The sequence below is a fragment of the Zootoca vivipara genome, chromosome 8 (assembly GCF_965207765.1).
Source record: "Zootoca vivipara chromosome 8, rZooViv2.hap1.1, whole genome shotgun sequence".
NCBI lineage: Eukaryota > Metazoa > Chordata > Lepidosauria > Squamata > Lacertidae > Zootoca > Zootoca vivipara.
In genome coordinates, this window is record NC_142591.1 from 55,825,055 (window position 1) to 55,843,151 (window position 18,097).

Sequence of the window (18,097 nt, forward strand, 5' to 3'; positions counted from 1 at the left end):
AAAGTTGCCGACTAGCATTGCAAAAACACCCTGGTTCTGAATATCCAGAACTGTTACACTAAACTTTGGGATTTCCTAATAATGGAGAAACTAGAATCTCAACCTAACCTAAGAGGGACCCAGGTGGCGCTGTGGTTAAACCACTGAGCCTAGGGCTTGCTGATCAGAAGGTCGGCGGTTCGAATCCCTGTGACGGGGTGAGCTCCCGTTGCTCGGTCCCAGCTCCTGCCAACCTAGCAGTTCGAAAGCACGTCAAAATGCAAGTAGATAAATAGGAACCGCTACAGCGGGAAGGTAAACGGCGTTTCCATGTGCTGCTCTGGTTTGCCAGAAGCGGCTTTGTCATGCTGGCCACATGACCTGGAAGCTATACGCCAGCTCCCTCGGCCAATAATGCGAGATGAGCGCGCAACCCCAGAGTCGGTCATGACTGGACCTAATGGTCAGGGGTCCCTTTACCTTTACCTAGAATCTCAACCACCACAACATAGAATTGCAGTGTTGGAAGGGACCATGAGTTTCATCTAGTCCAACCATATTTATTTTATGAATTGTGAGGATGGTGAGACGCATATATCAGCCAGGTACTGGTATGCATGAATATGGGACCTGTAGGAGTTTCTTTCAAAGTCACAGTAGCATTCTGGAGTTGGGAGGTGTCACTTTCTAGGACAAGGCCTTAAATGTACATGGAATTTAATGCTATCACGGCTATAATATCTAGGTTTAATGTTTCATAACTTGCTTTTTTCAGTTTTTTTAAATTAAAGGTTGAGAATTTGCTTGAAAAGCAGATGCTAGCAGTCTTGTCTAGTGAGTGACCTCATGAAACACCACTACGAAGAGGGCAAGGAAACACAGAACAGGTACCTGTATATGGTTTACATCAGGCATCCCCAAATTGCGGCGCTCCAGCTGTTTTGGCCTACAACTCCCATGATCCCTAGCTAACAGGACCAGTGATCGGGGAAGATGGGAATTGTAGTCCAAAACATCTGGAGGGCCGAAGTTTGGGGATGCCTGGTTTACATCCTGGACTTGATTTGTATGTTAGAAAAGTAACCAGTAAATAAATTTGTTACAAACATTGCCATTCAGCCTGTTGCGCTCTATATGTTGTAACTATTGCACCTGTGTAATAAGGTTTTGTATTTGTTTTGACTGGCAGTAAAGCAGCATCGCTCCCTAGATGGAATCAAGGAAGATAGCTGGATGGTGAATGATTTTTAGTCTTGCTATTGTCACTCAGAATCCTAACCTGCGCAGTCCTGGCTCCCATATTCTGTCATCAGCCTACATCAGAGTTGTGAGAAAATGTCACTTGTTTACTGAAATGGCATAACCAGCCCAGCTTATTGCGCAATCTTTAATTTTTTTGGCTGCGATAACTGTTGTGTAGGGAGTAAGATAACAGAAGCACTAGGAAAACCAGGCGTGTGGGTCAGGGAAAAGAAATTGTGCCCTGAGAAAGTGCAGAGTCCAGATATTCTAGCTCCCAACACAGGAAACTCTGTACAAACCTCTTTGAGATTTCTGCTCTCATCCAATGGTGGCAAGCAAGTCTCACCTGTTCATTCCAGTAAAGTGGGGGCAATTCTGTGAGTACAAAGAGATGCTTATTTAGAACTGGGCCTTCTTTAGAAATGACTGAGGCAGTCTACTCCCCCAGAAACTCTATGCATGCATTGAAATAAACATAAAGCTTTTGATCAGGGGCTCTTATTATATATTTTCCTCTTTTTTGTCATTTATAGCCTGTCTTTTAGAAAGTCTTATCACAAGGCAGTTTGCAAAAAAAAGCCCAAGTTATTGTTTAGCAGATGATGCACATTCAAGACCTCCACTTTCATGAGGGTTAGGTGCTTGTTTTCTTTGAATACTAACTGAGTTGCAGCTTAATAATAATAATAATAATAATAATAATAATAATAATAATAATTTATTTATACCCCGCCCCCCCCAGTCAAAACCGGGCTCAGGGCGTCTGACACCAATAAAATTACAATAAGAAGTAAAAGAAAGAAAAGCAATTAATTAAAATACAGGTTAAAATACAGTTTACATTTTAAATTTTAAAATGCAGCCAGGTAGATCTTGATCCCTTTATGTTAAAAGGATAGCAGGGATGTGTGCATTGGAGGGAAGAGCTGCGGAGCATTTGCTTTGCATGCAGAAGGTATGAAAAAAGACCCGGCCTGAAACCATGAAGAGTCACTGCTGCCGGTCAGTGTTGGTAGCCTGAGCTCGATGGACCAATGAACTGAGCCAGTGTAAGGAAGGTTCTTATAAAAGGGGGAGGGTCTTTGCCGCAAGTATGGTCTTTATTGTTTTGCGAAGATTTCTTGTCTGCCCATTTATTCCAAGCTAGCAGAACGATCATTCAGATCATACCTAACAAATGGGAAGCGCTGCCATTTTCACAAAGCGAGGCCCCGCTGCCCTATGTTTTATAGAGACTGCAATTTTACGCCTTTGCCTTTTGGATTGCTTTGTTCGGCAAGAGTTCCTTTGGAACATCTTGACCTGTAACTTCCACGCTACTGTTCCACTGTCAGTCGAGCCCCATAACTCAGCCAAGGAGACTGACAACTTCACCTATAAAATTATGTCTTCACCTCGCCTGAGTTTTCTGGATTAGTCTCCCTGCAAATGCTAACAAAAGCAGAGAGTATCAGATCACTGCTCAGGACACCAGCGGTGATGTTTGTGGAACCGCGCACTGTCTCAGAGCTAATCTCCGGGATAATTTAGATTAACCTTTCTGGTCGCTGCAAACCACATTGCCTTTTCCCCTGACCGTGATGTGCTACTCGGACTTCTAATAACCATTTTGGATTATATCAGTGGAACCAAAGCTGGCCCTGAGCTGGCCTTCTGCTAAACTTTGAAACGGATCCGAATTAGAAACATTACAGTTTGGGCTTATTTCACCTTTCTGTCTAAATAATAACAATATTAATAATTTTTGAAGTGCCCTGACAGAAAACCTAGTATTGACTGTGAATAATTATTCCCCCCTCCAAAATAATTTTTATTTGATTTTACAAGTGCAAATTTACAACAATACCAAATATATATCCATATCTAGAGATTTCTCTGAATCTCCAGACTTCCCACCATCTTATTGTCAACTGCATATTATTTCATCATCCATATTTTATACCTCTCCATATTTTCCAAAGTATTTGTTACATAACAAGTGTTACTTGAACCCTGCTAATGTTTTCATCTGCTTACAGTGGTCTCCTAAATAAATTATAAATCTTTCCCATTCTTTCTTAAAGTTTTGACTGTGAATAATTCTAACCAGAAATACGCAGGGCGTCTTGATGTCCTCCTGTGTTTACTTTTTTCACAAGACAGATAACTGTGGCAAATAGAGGCTATGTATCAAAGACCTGTCCCTTCTCAGGTTTGGTAGGTTTATAAGTTGAGCTGCTGGGTGACTGTGGGAGGGTGTGCTGTGTCAGAGTGGCAGATGTACCCTCAGAGATCCTGAAGAGAGGATGGCCCAGAGGGGAGGGGAAGGCAAAATCGATCTCTTTCAGTTGCTGAGCTATTCTTCCATTTGTTCCTGCTTTTCATGACTGTAATTCCTGCTGCTCATGGCTATAATTAGAACTTTAAAATTTATAGCACATGCCTAAAGGCCTCGAGATGCTTGGGGGGAATTTAACTGAATCCATGATTTCTTCGGCAGGGACAGCTGCTACTATGGTAGGAACGATTCTGAACCGAGAGGTCAACAGAAGATTCTGTGAAATGCTAAACACCAAAAGAAGTAAGGAGTAAAAAAAAAAAGAGAGAGACAAAAATGAAGACTTGAAGGTAATATTTAATAACTTTATCAGTGTTGAAAAGCCACCCTGCACTGCACCCAAAATTTAAATTAGACTAGACTAGACAGGTCCAATGGCAGGATGATGAGATGGCCCCCAAGTTGGATGACTTTAAAAGAGGATTAGACAAATGCACAAAGGAAAAAACTTTCAGGGGCTAGTCATCCTGGTTATGTTCTACCTCCAATGTCAGAGGCATTATGCCTCTGAATACCAGTTTCTGGGGAAACAAGTTCAAGTTCATGCCCTCTAACATCCTGAAGCCAAAATTTGAGACACCATCTTCCTGGATGCCATCTTCCTTTTTTTTAATTTTATATTTTATCGCGAGAGCACGAAGTTGATTTCGCACTACGGTCCCCTCCCCCAAAGCGCCTTTTCAGACATACACCCCAAAATGTGTATTTTGAGGCACTGTGTGAGATCGCAGCCCCCCCAAAAGCACTCCCCCCCCCAGGAGAAATCATACCCTCAAATTGCATGAGATCATGGCAACCAATATGGCTGCTATTCTCTCATGATAAAAAATGGAATGGTTTTTCCAGGACACTTGTGAAGCATGTAAGTCGGGAGAGTGCTGTTGCGCTCATGTCTAGTTTGCAAGCTTCTCAGAGGCATCTTGTTGGTCTCTGAGAACAGAATATTGGACTAGATGGGCCTTTGGCCAGATCCAGCAGGATTTTCTTGTGCTATAATGGCTTATAGGAAGAAAAGAGGGGAGGGGAGGCACTTGAGGATCGTTGCAAATCTGGTGTGCATGCAGAAAGTTTAGGTCCTGGAAAGTTTAGGCCCGAACATATTCAGGTATAGCCAGAAGAGACTCTTGTCTGAATTCCTGGAGCACTGCTGCAAGGCAGTGCAGACGATACTGAGATAGATGGACCAGTGTTCTGACTCAGTTTAAGGCAGATTCCTATGTTCCTTGCTCTGTTCAATTTACAGAAGGACCAGGTGGAATAGCCACTGATGGAGCAAATTCTAGGAGGAAGAAGCTGAGCCACTTTTAGAACCAATGCACACTTTTTCCAGGCATGGAATTATGCCCATGAGAGATGACCACACCTCAATACGCACAGAGTAAAATGTAGAAATTGCTGTGTGGTGATCATGCAGAATTCCAGAAACCTGCCTGCAGTTCATGCCATGTCTTTATTACCTACACACACATGCAAAAATGAGTAGACTACCTTGTCTCACCTTAGCAAGCTGCTTTTGAAATTCCCATCAGTTCCCCAGTGATCTGCCACGAGGCATGGATGGTCCCTATTTGTGAAATGCAAGCCCAACAGCTCACAGTATTTGGCAGAAGTTGTCCTGTATTTCCCTCTATTATTCTCCATCAATTACCAAGAGCAGTAATCACATTTGAAAATGATCAAAAGGGGGAGAAAAAAATTGGAGAAATTATTGTGGAAAGGGTGGAGGTTATTTTGCTGTACTTAGCTTACTTCTGAGGTGGCCAAGGGATGTTTGTGTGCGTCCTTTTCTTTCAGTCTTCAAATCTGCACCCATGCAGCCTCTCTGGGTGCCTTTACTTCCTGAAAACCCCATGACATCCTCAGCTGGGCTTTTATGTATGTGCAGAAGGGAACCACATTGCCTATTGCGTGCCTGGCCACTGTTCACTATTTTCAAGAGAGAAGCATTTTTATTTTTCAAAGAAATCAGTGCAGAAAGCTTTTGAAAACAAAACAATACAAATAAATGGTAAAATGAAACCTTATCTTAAAAACAAAGCCAGGGAGCACATCAGATGCTCAGTAGTCACCCTTTTCAACTTCTCACACTTCATTTAAAATGAGGCAATTCCTCCCACAGGGATTTTTTTTTTTTAAAGATCATGAGACATAGGCAGCAGGGGAGGCTGCAGAGTGTTTAATGGGAATAAAAGAACACACACCACCCACAGCTGCTTCACAATGATATATTAAGTTCAACCCTGCACCTATTGAAAAGATAAATTCTAAAGCACCCAGAAAAAGAGGCAGAAAAACCGGTCTCTTTCACAGGTGAATAAAACTTTGGAGAAATTAGTGGTTGGGTGTATACAGAACTAGTTCATAGTTTGTTAGAACCCGGCTATTGTTTTCTAGAATGGAGAGGGGTGTTACATTTTTTAAAAAGTGTTATATGAATTATACAGCTGGGGGTGGAGCTGACTGAGCGAAATGGATCTGAGTCTTGTGATTTATGAACTTATGCACTTTACAAGATGGAAGGGTTGCCACTTGCTGCTGCTATCCTGTTATTACCCGCCCCCTGAATCCATTTCCCCACCCCACGAGTGGAAATGTAACAGACAGGACTAAGCTTCTTACAGCACAATCAATGCATGTTGATTCAGAAGTAAGTTCTGTCAGTGATAGATGGAAAGGCTGGATAATGATTTCTTTATCCACACAGAGATTCTCAAGCTAACTGAGTTATGATGGATGCTTGCTGGAGCACATGCCTTGCGTGGCATGTGGCAAACAGTAGTGGCTAGTGAGTTATTAGCAGTTATTGACATTTGTCAGCTTTCCGTGTTCTGTAGCAGGAAAACAGAAATGGCAGCAATCATGTCTAATTTAGCCTGCTATGATGTCAGGGCTTTGCGGACTCCCACTCATGTCAAGAAGCACCTAGAAAAGGTTTGCAGATGTGTAGGAGGCAGTCAACTATGGCAGTGATGTTGCCAATGTTGCACATGGATCAACTAACGATTAAGCTATCAAAAGCAATCACTGGAGCTTACTGACAGCTGGCTCAATTGTTTGCACCTGTTTCCCCCCTGCATTACACATATGTCTGGAATGGATTACCCTGGCTTGTGCTGGACACATTTCACCTTTCCCTATCATGATGTGCCAGAACAACATCTTTACGAAACCTGGGACTCGGAAGGGTATGGTACATCGTGTGCACTTCCTTATGGGAAGGAATCCCTTGCAGAGATACCAGGGGGGGGGGACCAACTGGACTCATCCCTTGACTCCAGCTCTGCTTTATAACCCCTCTGGATATAGCTATAATCTGATCCAGAAAACTGTCTAAAACAAGGCCTGAGATTGGATCCCAACTCAGAGAAGGTCCCCCCCACTTCTTTTTGCCGAGACTAGTGTAATACAAGACCATTTGTACTTCAGTAGAATTAGATCCATTTTGACCAATAAAAGCAAGGACCTTGTTTCTGATTGGTTGGCCATGCAGTATGTAGAGAAGAGTCCTAGTATTTCCTAGGAAAGGGAGAGCTTCTAATGAGCAAGCAAAAGCTCTCTGGCTCAAAACCCAAACGTTAAATGGCTGCTTCATAATAGGAGACATAAAACCCGCAACAGCCTCTTTCCCTCCATGACAATTGTTCTTTTGCAGGTGGGGTTCAAACATATACCAGTAGATTCAGGTTGCACAATTAAAGTGGATTTAGTGCTCAGGCGCAAAATCCCCCTCCCCCCTCTCTCTACACACACACACAAACACACACACACACACACACACACACACTTCTTGCAGTAAAGAAAGTGCTGTGGAAATGTGCTGGAAAATGTAGGATAACCATTACTTGACCAACCACTTAACCAGCTGGTGGTCTGGCTAGCCACTGTGAGAACAGAATGCTGGATTAGATGGGCCTTTGGTCTGATCCAGCAGAACTCCTTTTCAGTGCTTATGCCATTGTATAACTTCCCTGCAGACAAATAATAAGGAATGCTCAATAAGCAGTTGGGGTTACAAACTTTACCTCCCCACAAACTTTGTGCAAACAAATCATTATGAATGCTCAGTAAACAGATTGTGACGTCTTTCTCTCTCTCACATGCACCCCTTTGGGATGTATTTTCCTTTCTTAATCAGAAGGCAAGAAATGGTTTCTCTCCCACACACTCTCACCCTTTCCCTTTGGGATGCCCTTTTCCTTCTTAATCACGAGGCAAGGAATAGTTTCAACAAAGGTCCCCAACTCAGCCATTGTGGATTCTTACATTGGTTGCCAGCTTGCTTCTAAGTTCCTTTCTTCCATTTTTGAACTCAGTGCTCTGTTGTTTTTAGGAAATACTCAATGTCCTGTCAATACTTCTGGAGAACAGCTACAGTACAGTCGTACCTTGGTTCTTGAATGCCAAAAACCCGGAAGTAAATGTTCCGGTTTTTGAACCTTTTTTGGAAGCTGAACGTCTGACACGGCTTCCTCTTGAGTGCAGGAAGCTCCTGCAGCCAGTCAGAAGCCACAAATTGGTTTTCAAATGGTTTTGGGAGTCAAACGGACTTCCGGAACGGATTACATTTGGGAACCAAGGTATTTGATGTTCTCTCTCTGTGCTGCTCTGGTTCGCCAGAAGCGGCTTTGTCATGCTGGCCACATGACCTGGAAGCTGTACGCCGGCTTCCTCGGCCAATAAAGTGAGATGAGCTCCGCAACCCCAGAGTCGGTCACAACTGGACCTAATGGTCAGGGGTCCCTTTACCTTTACCTCTCTGCTGAAAGGTGCTTCATGTGAATTTGAACATGTTGAGGACATCATGTTCACCACCTGTCTGATGTAGAAAATCCCTAACCCCACCCCCAGTTTCCACCTTGAGACTCTGCATCAAGTGCTCTCCGCTCTCTGTTTTGGTAAATGGTATGTGCATGAAGTTAGTCCCAAACAATAGCTATCTTGTATCTATCCTGTTGTTTCTAATGAAATACTGTTTCATTTCGATGTGTTTCCCCCCCAAAACCAGCTTTGATTCAAACTGAGAAAAAGAACAGCTAAGCTGCATTTTTAAGCCGTTTACACAACCAAGGTCACTGTCAAACAGCTTTTACCGTTAAGACTTTACTCCTGAAATCTACCCTTCTGCTACTTCAGCCCATTTGACATAGGGCTTATCCATACTTCCTCTTGTCATGCTGCTTCCCCCTGGAGAAAACTATTCTGTAGCGCTCAAGCTACAGGTTTCCTCCAAATTGACATTTGCTCCGATTTAGCATGAAAGAGTGGGTTTTACCTGAGAAAACTGCAAGGGGAAAACCGCTCAGACCTGTGGTTTCTAGGCATGGGGCTAGTGGAACTGGGGGCAAGCCCCAAGGTCTGCCCTCTAGGGCAGCACAGAAAAAGTCTTCTATGGTGAGTTAATGCAAGATCAGGCTATACACAATTATGAAACAAAGCCTTTCATTTCATTCGGTTTTTGTGTTGCTGCTAAACAATGAATGGCTTTGACAGCAAAATCCTTTGCATGTCTACCTGCGAAGTAATTCTTGTTAAGTTCAATGAGACTTGCTCCTAAGTAAGCGTGTAAGGAGTTGTAGCCTTAACCTGTTTATTTTCATTAGGGTGGATTTTTTCCCACCCAGCAATGAGATCCAGGCCTGTCTGAAATACAGCAGCTGAAGTTTGCCAATGGTTTTCAAGAAAGCCAAACATGTGTTCAAAGCTCGATGGCTCTTGGCAGACACTTACGTTTTAAAGAAGCCCTGATGCCTTCTAGAAAACACAAAAAGACAGTCTGTTTGGAAATAATCTGCTTGTGTCACATTGAGTGAAATCTTAGCTCCTGTGAAGGCAAAGGAAAGTTTGTCATTCACTTTAATGGGGGCAGGCAGGACTCATTGCCCAGGCACATTTATTCTCATGGAAAGGATGTTCACACTTTGAAAACATCTTTTGCTTATTTAGCCCATTTATTTCCTTGTTCTATAGCAGTCTATTGAACTATATACAAAATTAAAATGAATTAACAGCAGCGCATTCCTATCCATGTCTCCTCAGAAGTAAGTCTAAACTGAATAGAGGTGCATGAGATTGTACTGTATAATCTTTCCCCCATAAAACCCAAACATACAAGGCTGTAATCTTCTACTCACTTACCCGAAAGGAAGTCCTGTTGATCTTACCTGGACTTACTTCTGAGCAGACACATATCTGCTTGTCTTTCCAGGCTCTAGCTGTCACCCATTGTCTCCCTTTCCCTGAAACAAATGAGTTGTACAGGGTCTTCCTTTTGTAGATCTTGACAGGTGACTTGCTCATGGATATTATTATTTTAAAAATGTGGCAGGCTCTTAATGAAATGTCCACACCAGTAAATATAGGCTTTCAAAAGCTATTATAATAAATGGTTCATGTGTTAAAGGTATGCTGAATCTCCTGAGGATCACACCCAAAGATTTAGGAGGTGAGAGTCCGGGAACTCTGGGTTCTTCTTGATATGTTGAGGCCAGATCTGGTGACTCCTCTTCAATCAGGTGATGATGCTTCGTGCTGCCGGATTGGCCAAAGCCGTTCACATTTAGTGAATCAAGAGGCTAACTCTGCTGGGCTCTGGTTGTAGGTCAGTGTATGGGGGTCATATAAAAGCTCGAATTTCGCTTACTGTAATATTCATAATGTATTTTTGGAGATGGCTGGGAAGGGACCCAAGCAGAAATAACTGACTCTCTGCCTTTCTCTTGGAAATCCTAAAATGCAGGCTAAAATCTTGAGACCGGAGAAATGCAGTATGGTTGTGAAAGTAAGATAAAGTAAGATAAAACTGGTTTCACCCATGACTAGTGATGAGAGGGAAATTTGATTCGGTTTGCATTCAATAGCAAACTTACCTAATTTGCACCTTCCAAAACAATATGAGAACTGTGACACAGTCGTCCTTTGAAATTTGCACTGCTCTGAATTTTGCAATAATAATAATAATAATAATAATAATTTATTATTTATACCCCGCCCATCTGGCCGGGTTCCCCCAGCCACTCTGGGCGGCTTCCAAAAAAACAGAAATTCTAAAATACAAAAATCCATCAAACATTAAAAGCTTCCCTAAACAGGGCTGCCTTGAGATGCCTTCTAAAGGTCTGGTAGTTGTTCTCTTTGACCTCTAGTGGGAGGGCATTCCACAGGGTGGGTGCCACTACCGAGAAGGCCCTCTGCCTGGTTCCCTGTAACTTGGCTTCTCGTAATGAGGGAACCGCCAGAAGGCCCTCGGAGCTGGACCTCAGTGTCCGGGCAGAACGATGGGGGTGGAGACGCTCCTTCAGGTATACCGGACCGAGGCCATTTAGGGCTTTAAAGGTCAACACCAACACTTTGAATTGTGCTCGGAAACGTACTGGGAGCCAATGTAGGTCTTTTAGGACCGGTGTTATGTGATCTCGGCGGCCGCTCCCAGTCACCAGTCTAGCTGCCGCATTCTGGATTAGTTGTAGTTTCCGGGTCACCTTCAAAGGTAGCCCCACGTAGAGCGCATTGCAGTAGTCCAAGCGAGAGATAACTAGAGCATGCACCACTCTGGAGAGACAGTCAGTGGGCAGGTAGGGACTCAGCCTGCGTACCAGATGGAGCTGATAAACAGCTGCCCTGGACACGGAGTTGACCTGTGCCTCCATGGACAGCTGTGAGTCTAAAATGACTCCCAGGCTGCGCACCTGGTCTTTCAGGGGCACAGTTACCCCATTCAGGACCAGAGAGTCCTCCACACCCGCCCGCCTCCTGTCCCCCACAAACAGTACTTCTGTCTTGTCAGGATTCAATCTCAATCTGTTAGCCGCCATCCATCCTCCAACTGCCTCCAAGCACTCACACAGGACCTTCACCGCCTTCACTGGTTCTGATTTAAAAGAGAGGTAGAGCTGGGTATCATCAGCATACTGATGGACACCCAGCCCAAACCCCCTGATGATCTCTCCCAGCGGCTGCATATAGATATTAAAAAGCATGGGGGAGAGGACAGAACCCTGAGGCACCCCACAAGTGAGAGCCCAGGGGTCTGAACACTCATCCCCCACCACCACTTTCTGAACACGGCCCAGGAGGAAGGAGCGGAACCACTGCATGACAGTGCCCCCAGCTCCCAAGCCCTCTAGACGGTCCAGAAGGATGTTATGGTCGATGGTGTCAAAAGCCGCTGAGAGATCCAGCAGAACAAGGAAACAGCTCTTACCTTTGTCCCTAGCCCGCCGGAGATCATCGACCAGTGCAACCAAGGCAGTTTCAGTCCCATGATGAGGTCTGAATCCTGACTGGAAGGGATCCAAATGGTCCGCTTCTTCCAGGCGTGCCTGGAGTTGTTCCGCAACCACTCGCTCAATCACCTTGCCCAAGAATGGGCGATAGTTGGCCATAATGGCCGGATCTAAAGATGGTTTTTTAAGAAGCGGTTTAATAACCGCCTCTTTCAGCGGGTCTGGGAAGGCTCCCTCATGGAGAGAAGCATTTACCAACCCGCGAAGCCCATCGCCCAGCCCTTCCTGGCTAGCTTTTATAAGCCAGGATGGGCAAGGATCAAGGAGACAGGTGGTTGGTTTCATTCGTCTAAGCAGCCTGTCCACATCCTCGGAGGTAACAGATTGAAATTGATCCCACAAAACTTGACTAGACAGGACTCTAGCACTCCCCCGCCCCGGCCCTGCTCCCACGGTGGAGTCTACCTCTTCCCGAATCTGAGCGACTTTATCTGCAAAAAACTTTGCAAAATCATTGCAGGAGATCATGTGGCCCGTACTGGGCCCGGATGGAGCAGGTGGTTCTGCTAAATTGCGAACCACCTGGAAGAGTCTCCTGCTGCTGTTTTCTGCAGATGCGATGGAGACGGTGAAGAAGGTCCTCTTCGCCGTCGCCATTGCCACTTGGTAGGCTCGAAGTTGAGCTCTAGCCCGTGTCCGGTCTGATTCAAAATGAGTTTTCCGCCACCGGCGCTCTAGCCGTCTCAACGACTGTTTCATTGCCCTCAGCGCCGGGGAAAACCACAGGGCTGTCCGGGCTCCATGCAATCTGAGAGGGCGCTTCGGAGCCAGACAGTCAATAGCGCTGGTTAACTCCGCATTCCAGCGGGCCACCAGGGAATCAGCTGAAAGGCCATCGACATGGGATAAAACATCCCCTACCACTCTTTGGAAGCCAATTGGATCCATTAAGTAGCGGGGGCGGACCATCCGAATCGGTCCCACCTCCCTGCAGAGGGGAAGGGTTGCAGAGAAGTCCAGTTGCACCAGAAAGTGATCTGACCATGGCACTTCTTTTGTTTCGCTTTTACTTAATGTCAGATCACCAACATCCCTAGAGGTAAACACCAAGTCCAAGGCATGTCCGCGGCTATGAGTTGGGCCAGACTTATTCAGGGACAGCCCCATGGTGGCCATGCTTTCCACGAAGTCCCGAGCGGCTCCTTGTAAGGTCGTGTCGGCATGGATGTTAAAATCCCCTAAGACAACCAAGCTAGGTGTCTCCAGGAGCACATCCGACACGACCTGAAGCAGCTCAGGCAGGGAATCCTTGGTGCAGCGGGGAGGTCGGTACACCAAAAGGAATCCTGTACTGCCTCTATTGCCCAACTTCCAGAACATGCACTCAGAGAACTGGGTCTTCCCAATAGGACGCCTGGTGCAAACTAATGACTTCCTAAAAATCACTGCAACCCCCCCTCCCCGCCCAGATGGCCTGGGTTGCTGTGCATAAGAGAAACCTGGTGGGCAAGCAGCGCCAAGAACGGGCCCATCGGCTTCCTCCAACCAGGTCTCTGTCACACATGCCAGGTCAAATCCTCCATCCACAATCAGGTCGTGAATGGCGGTGGTCTTATTCATCATTGACCTGGCATTGCACAGCAGCACCTTCAGGTCATGTGGGTATCCCTTGCCTATTCCAATATCCGTCCGGTCAGGACCAGACCTGGAGGCAGGGATAGTCCTCAGACAACGACTAAGTCTGCCTCCTCGGTAATGACATGGTCTGGTCTTAGCGTAACTCCTCCTCCTACCCGTGACCACTGAGATTGGTTGTTCCAGTGCACCCCCCCCCCTGTGGAATCTGCCCCAGCCATTTTGCTTGCTGGGACCCCCTCCCGGGCAGCCCTGACCCCTCCCCTTAAAAACAAAATAAAACCTCTGTAAAAAACAGCAAAGAACGCAACAAAAGAAGAAGACAAAAAAGACAATAAAACAATAAAACCCAAAACAATAAAAATTACCAATACACTAAAATTCAACAGATTCCCACACCCAACTATGTCATGTGTACAGAACAATGTCATGTGTACAGAAATGTATCTACTAGGGTAAAGTGTTCGTATAAGTGCATACATTAGTGAAAATAACAAAAAAAATGCATTATGTTAGGCATAGATACTGACTATGTGGGGCCCTAGGTGCCCAAACACCCACAAATCATAAATGAAGGGGCCGGCTCCTCCCCCCAAGATTGCACTTGGCCACGTTGGCACCCCCCAACATGTGCTGAGTGACGTCAGCATGCTGCCGGTGTGCCAGTGTCACACACACACACACTCCCTGAGCACCCACTGTTGCAGGGGCAAGACAGTGTGGCTGATGTTAGTAGAAACGACATAACTATTAGGCAAAACTGCAAAACTGCATACCAAAATGTGTATATCACAAGAAGTTTGCTCTAAGATGCTGATGGATTTTCATGAGGACTTAAAAATAAACAAATCACAAACCGATGTGGAAATGTGATGAACTGATTTTAAGATTGGAAAAATGAGAAACCGAGAAAAACTGAAATTGACATACTCGCCCATCCCTGCTCATGACTACACTGTTCTTATGACCATGCAATCCCTGGTTTCTTTTGGGTGCCTATAGACCCAGTTTCAATAATCAACTTGCCTCCCTTGGGCTTTTTCTCTCAGTTTAATATTAATCTCAAGGAAGCATATTTATTTGCCTTGCCGAGGCCCAACATGTGCAACTGAGCCAATGGCAGACGTCTCTCTCCCCTTCATTTCCCAATATTGGCAGAAGCGATCAGACCTCGTTCTGCTGGCCCTGCTTTGGAACTGTGGCCGCTGCTCCTAAGCTGGCCTGGAGCCTCAGCTTCCTGTATTGCAGTATTAGAACCAAGAAAGTAGCAGCTTTTCACCCCACCAGGGACTGGGGAGTGAGCTCAGCTAAAACTGCCATTGGGGGGGAATGGAGTCAGGCAATGAGCTGTGCCTGAACCACACAAAGCTATGGGGAGCCAAAGAGGGCCCAGCACAGATGGTAGCAGCTACAGGAATGAACGCTGCCTTTCTTGACTCACCATACTCTTCCATGCTGCACAAAACCAAGCCTGCTTGTATGCTCTCTTGGGCAAGTGAGGTTGGACTTCGCTGTTTGTCTATTGGAGCCCTGATGGTGTTTTAGGTAAGGGTTCAATCAGCTCTACAGAAAGGGAGGGGACCAGGGCTTTTATCAGAGCCTGCAAAAATGGATTTGCCGGAGAGTTAGCAGAGCGTAAATGCTCATAAATGCTTCCCGAATCCTATACATTCTCTCACTATATTGTTACGCTCACCCACATATTGGAGTGCTGAGACATTCCAGGCAGTGCAGCACAGGTTTCCTTGGGACAGGAGGTCACTGGAGGCTTAATTGGTATTTTGTGGTACCTGCATTTGTTTACAAATATACAGCATAGCTGCCAAGTCTCCCGTATTCCCTGGGAAACCCCCGTTTTTCCAGCCGTTTCCCGCTGGCAGCCTGGATTAAAAAAAACCCCCCGTAAATCCCCCGGATTCTTACCAGCCCGGGGAGGCTCCTTCTGCGCATGTCTGGAGTCTCTGGACATGCGCAGAAGCAATTTCTGGCACTGTGGCCATTTTGGAAATGGGCAGAGCATGCGTAGAAGTTCCAAAAATGGCCGCAGCGCGACTTCCGGTGCTGAGCCGCTGCCGATCCCGGATTTTTCAATCTGGGAGTTGGCACCTATGATATACAGGCTGAGCTAAGGTGGAGGTGTAACTCAAATACTCCAGCAGATGGCTAAATCTAGTGGCTCACATCAGATCTCGAGAGAGAGGCAGCTCCTACAATGCTCACAGAGCCTACAATTCAGCTCCTTTTCGTGTCTTTTGTATGGCCTCCAGGTTTCCTTCCAACTTGGTAATATTACGATTCTACAAGCAGGTTACTCACTGGTGAATTTCAACATGTTCATATGCCCTATACAACTCCAGATTGTCCAAGACTGAGGCCTGGGCTTTCTTCACGTCATGCATCATGGGAATTGCAGTTTGGTGAGGATGCTGAGATTCTTGTCCCCCTCCCAGAGTTACAGTTCTCAGAGTGGTTCAGCAATCAAACATCTTCCTGGGGAACTCTGAGAACTGTAGCTTTGGGAGGGGAATAGGGGTCTCCTAACAACTCTCAGGACCCTTAAGCAGTGGTGGACATTGGGGTCTCAAATTTCAGTGGTGCCCTGTGTGACACCAAAATTTGACGCCACCCACTTCTTGCCTTTTGGACTACTTCATAGCTGCAATGCCCAAGGCTCCACACCCAGTGCGACCACACCAGTTGTGTTCCCCTAAATCTGACTCTGCCTTAACAAGCTATATTTCCCAGGATTCTTTGAGGGAAGCCATGACTGTTCAAAGAGGTATCATGGCGCTTCAAATGAATGGTGTGCATGTGGCCCTGGAAAGCAGGTTTCGAGGGCTGAATCACAGTTGAAATGAAGTTGCAATGATATATCACCATGTAGAGAGGGTACAAGAACATGCTCTAGAAGGAGGGAGGGGTGGTGGACATCAGACATAGAAAACGAAATGAAAGTGTCATTTAAGAATGCGCCTTGCAAACACAACAGTAGAAACTTATTTTTAATAAAAATGCAACAAGGACTAGCATTACTTATATTTATACATTTGTATGAAAAGATCAGAGCGGTTTCCATTGAAAACATATGCTAAATGCACGAAATGTTTCTACACTTGTAACCACTATGGGAAATGATATACTATAATGGTTGCAAATGTGGAATAAAAACATAAGATTGCTTTTTTTGAAAACAGTTCGTTTTATGTCTCTTTGCTGATATGGCTGAGGGCTAGAATTTTAACCAAGTTTTTTTTAAAAAAAATAAAAATAAAACAGAAGCTTTTGTGACAAGGCCTATCATTTGGCATGTCAAAAGCATGAAATATTTTTACAGTTGACACATAAATCAGTCTGTACCATGGAAATGCAATGTACTTAAAAAAAAATTCAGACATGGGTAAATGTTATGCTATACAGTGGTACCTCTACTTACGAATGACTCGACTTACAAATGTTTCTACTTACGAATGGAGCTCCGTCCGCCATCTTGGATGCTGTTTAGATTTTTTTCTACTTACGAATTTTAGATAGGGTTGCTTCAACTTACGGATTTTTTCTCCCAATGCATTCATATGGGATTCGACTTACAAATTTTTTCGACTTAAGAATGTGCGTTCGGAACGCATTAAATTCGTAAGTAGAGGTACCATTGTATAGCTAAATTAGTAAATAAATAGTCACAAACAGCAATGATTGTGCAAAAACAAAAAACAACCATTGGGCAAAGTGTCTCTACTATGCTATATTAGCAAACCTTTAATGTTCATTAAATGCCTGTATGTCGTGGTCTGTGGGGCGAAGCTCCTGGGAAGTGATTTTCTCCTAGAAAATACCCTATAAAGAGATTCTCCGAGCACTGTAGTCCTGATCCAGATTGGCTGGCCCAGTGGCTGCATTTTCAGAAAACAAGGGAGATTTGATCCCTGATATCATACACCTATGGGAGCATATGGGACCCAGGTGGCGCTGTGGTTAAACCACTGAGCCTAGGGCTTGCCGATCAGAAGGTTGGCGGTTTGAATCCCTGTGACGGGGTGAGCTCCTGTTGCTTGGTCCCAGCTCCTGCCAACCTAGCAGTTTGAAAGCACGTCAAAATGCAAGTAGATAAATAGGAACCGCTACAGCGGGAAGGTAAACGGCGTTTCCATGTGCTGCTCTGGTTTGCCAGAATCGGCTTTGTCATGCTGGCCACATGACCTGGAAGCTGTATTCCGGCTCCCTCGGCCAATAATGCGAGATGAGTGCGCAACCCCAGAGTCAGTCACGACTGGACCTAATGGTCAGGGGTCCCTTTACCTTTACCTATCATACACCTAATTTGGCCTTTAGGCCTCCAAAGCACATCATTCTAGGTAGATTATTACAACTTTATGCTTGCTACAATCCTTCATTGCATCCCTTCTTGGCCCAAACGTTGCAAAACACATGTAGACATCAGGAACATCACAAGCTGCTTATACTGAGCCAGACCATTGGCCCATGTAGCTTAGTTGTGGTTACACGGTCTGGCAGCTGCTCACCTGTGGTTTCAGGCAGGGATCTTTCCTGGCCCTACCTGGGCCAGGGGTTGAACCTGAGGCCTTCTGCTTTCAAAGTAGATGCTCTACCACTGAGCTACTCCCTGAAGTAATAATAATAATAATTTATTATTTATACCCCGCCCATCTGGCTGGGTTTCCCCAGCCACTCTGGGTGGCTTCCA

General features: G+C 45.2%; 1 long non-coding RNA gene across 3 annotated transcripts; it reads right to left on the bottom strand.

The window, feature by feature from the left end:
* Positions 1–1,922: 1,922 nt before the first annotated feature.
* LOC118090366 (uncharacterized) lies at positions 1,923–9,999 on the bottom strand. 3 transcript variants are annotated; one of them, XR_015951512.1, is made up of 4 exons: positions 9,674–9,999; positions 9,266–9,359; positions 5,288–5,464; positions 1,923–3,765 (listed from the first exon to the last, which is right to left on the bottom strand). It is a non-coding gene; the product is annotated as an uncharacterized LOC118090366 (long non-coding RNA). The 3 variants fall into 3 exon arrangements; XR_015951513.1 differs by having other exon boundaries at positions 1,931–3,765; positions 9,700–9,999; XR_015951511.1 differs by lacking the exon at positions 9,266–9,359 and having other exon boundaries at positions 1,931–3,765; positions 9,674–9,964.
* Between the last annotated feature and the right edge of the window lie 8,098 nt (positions 10,000–18,097).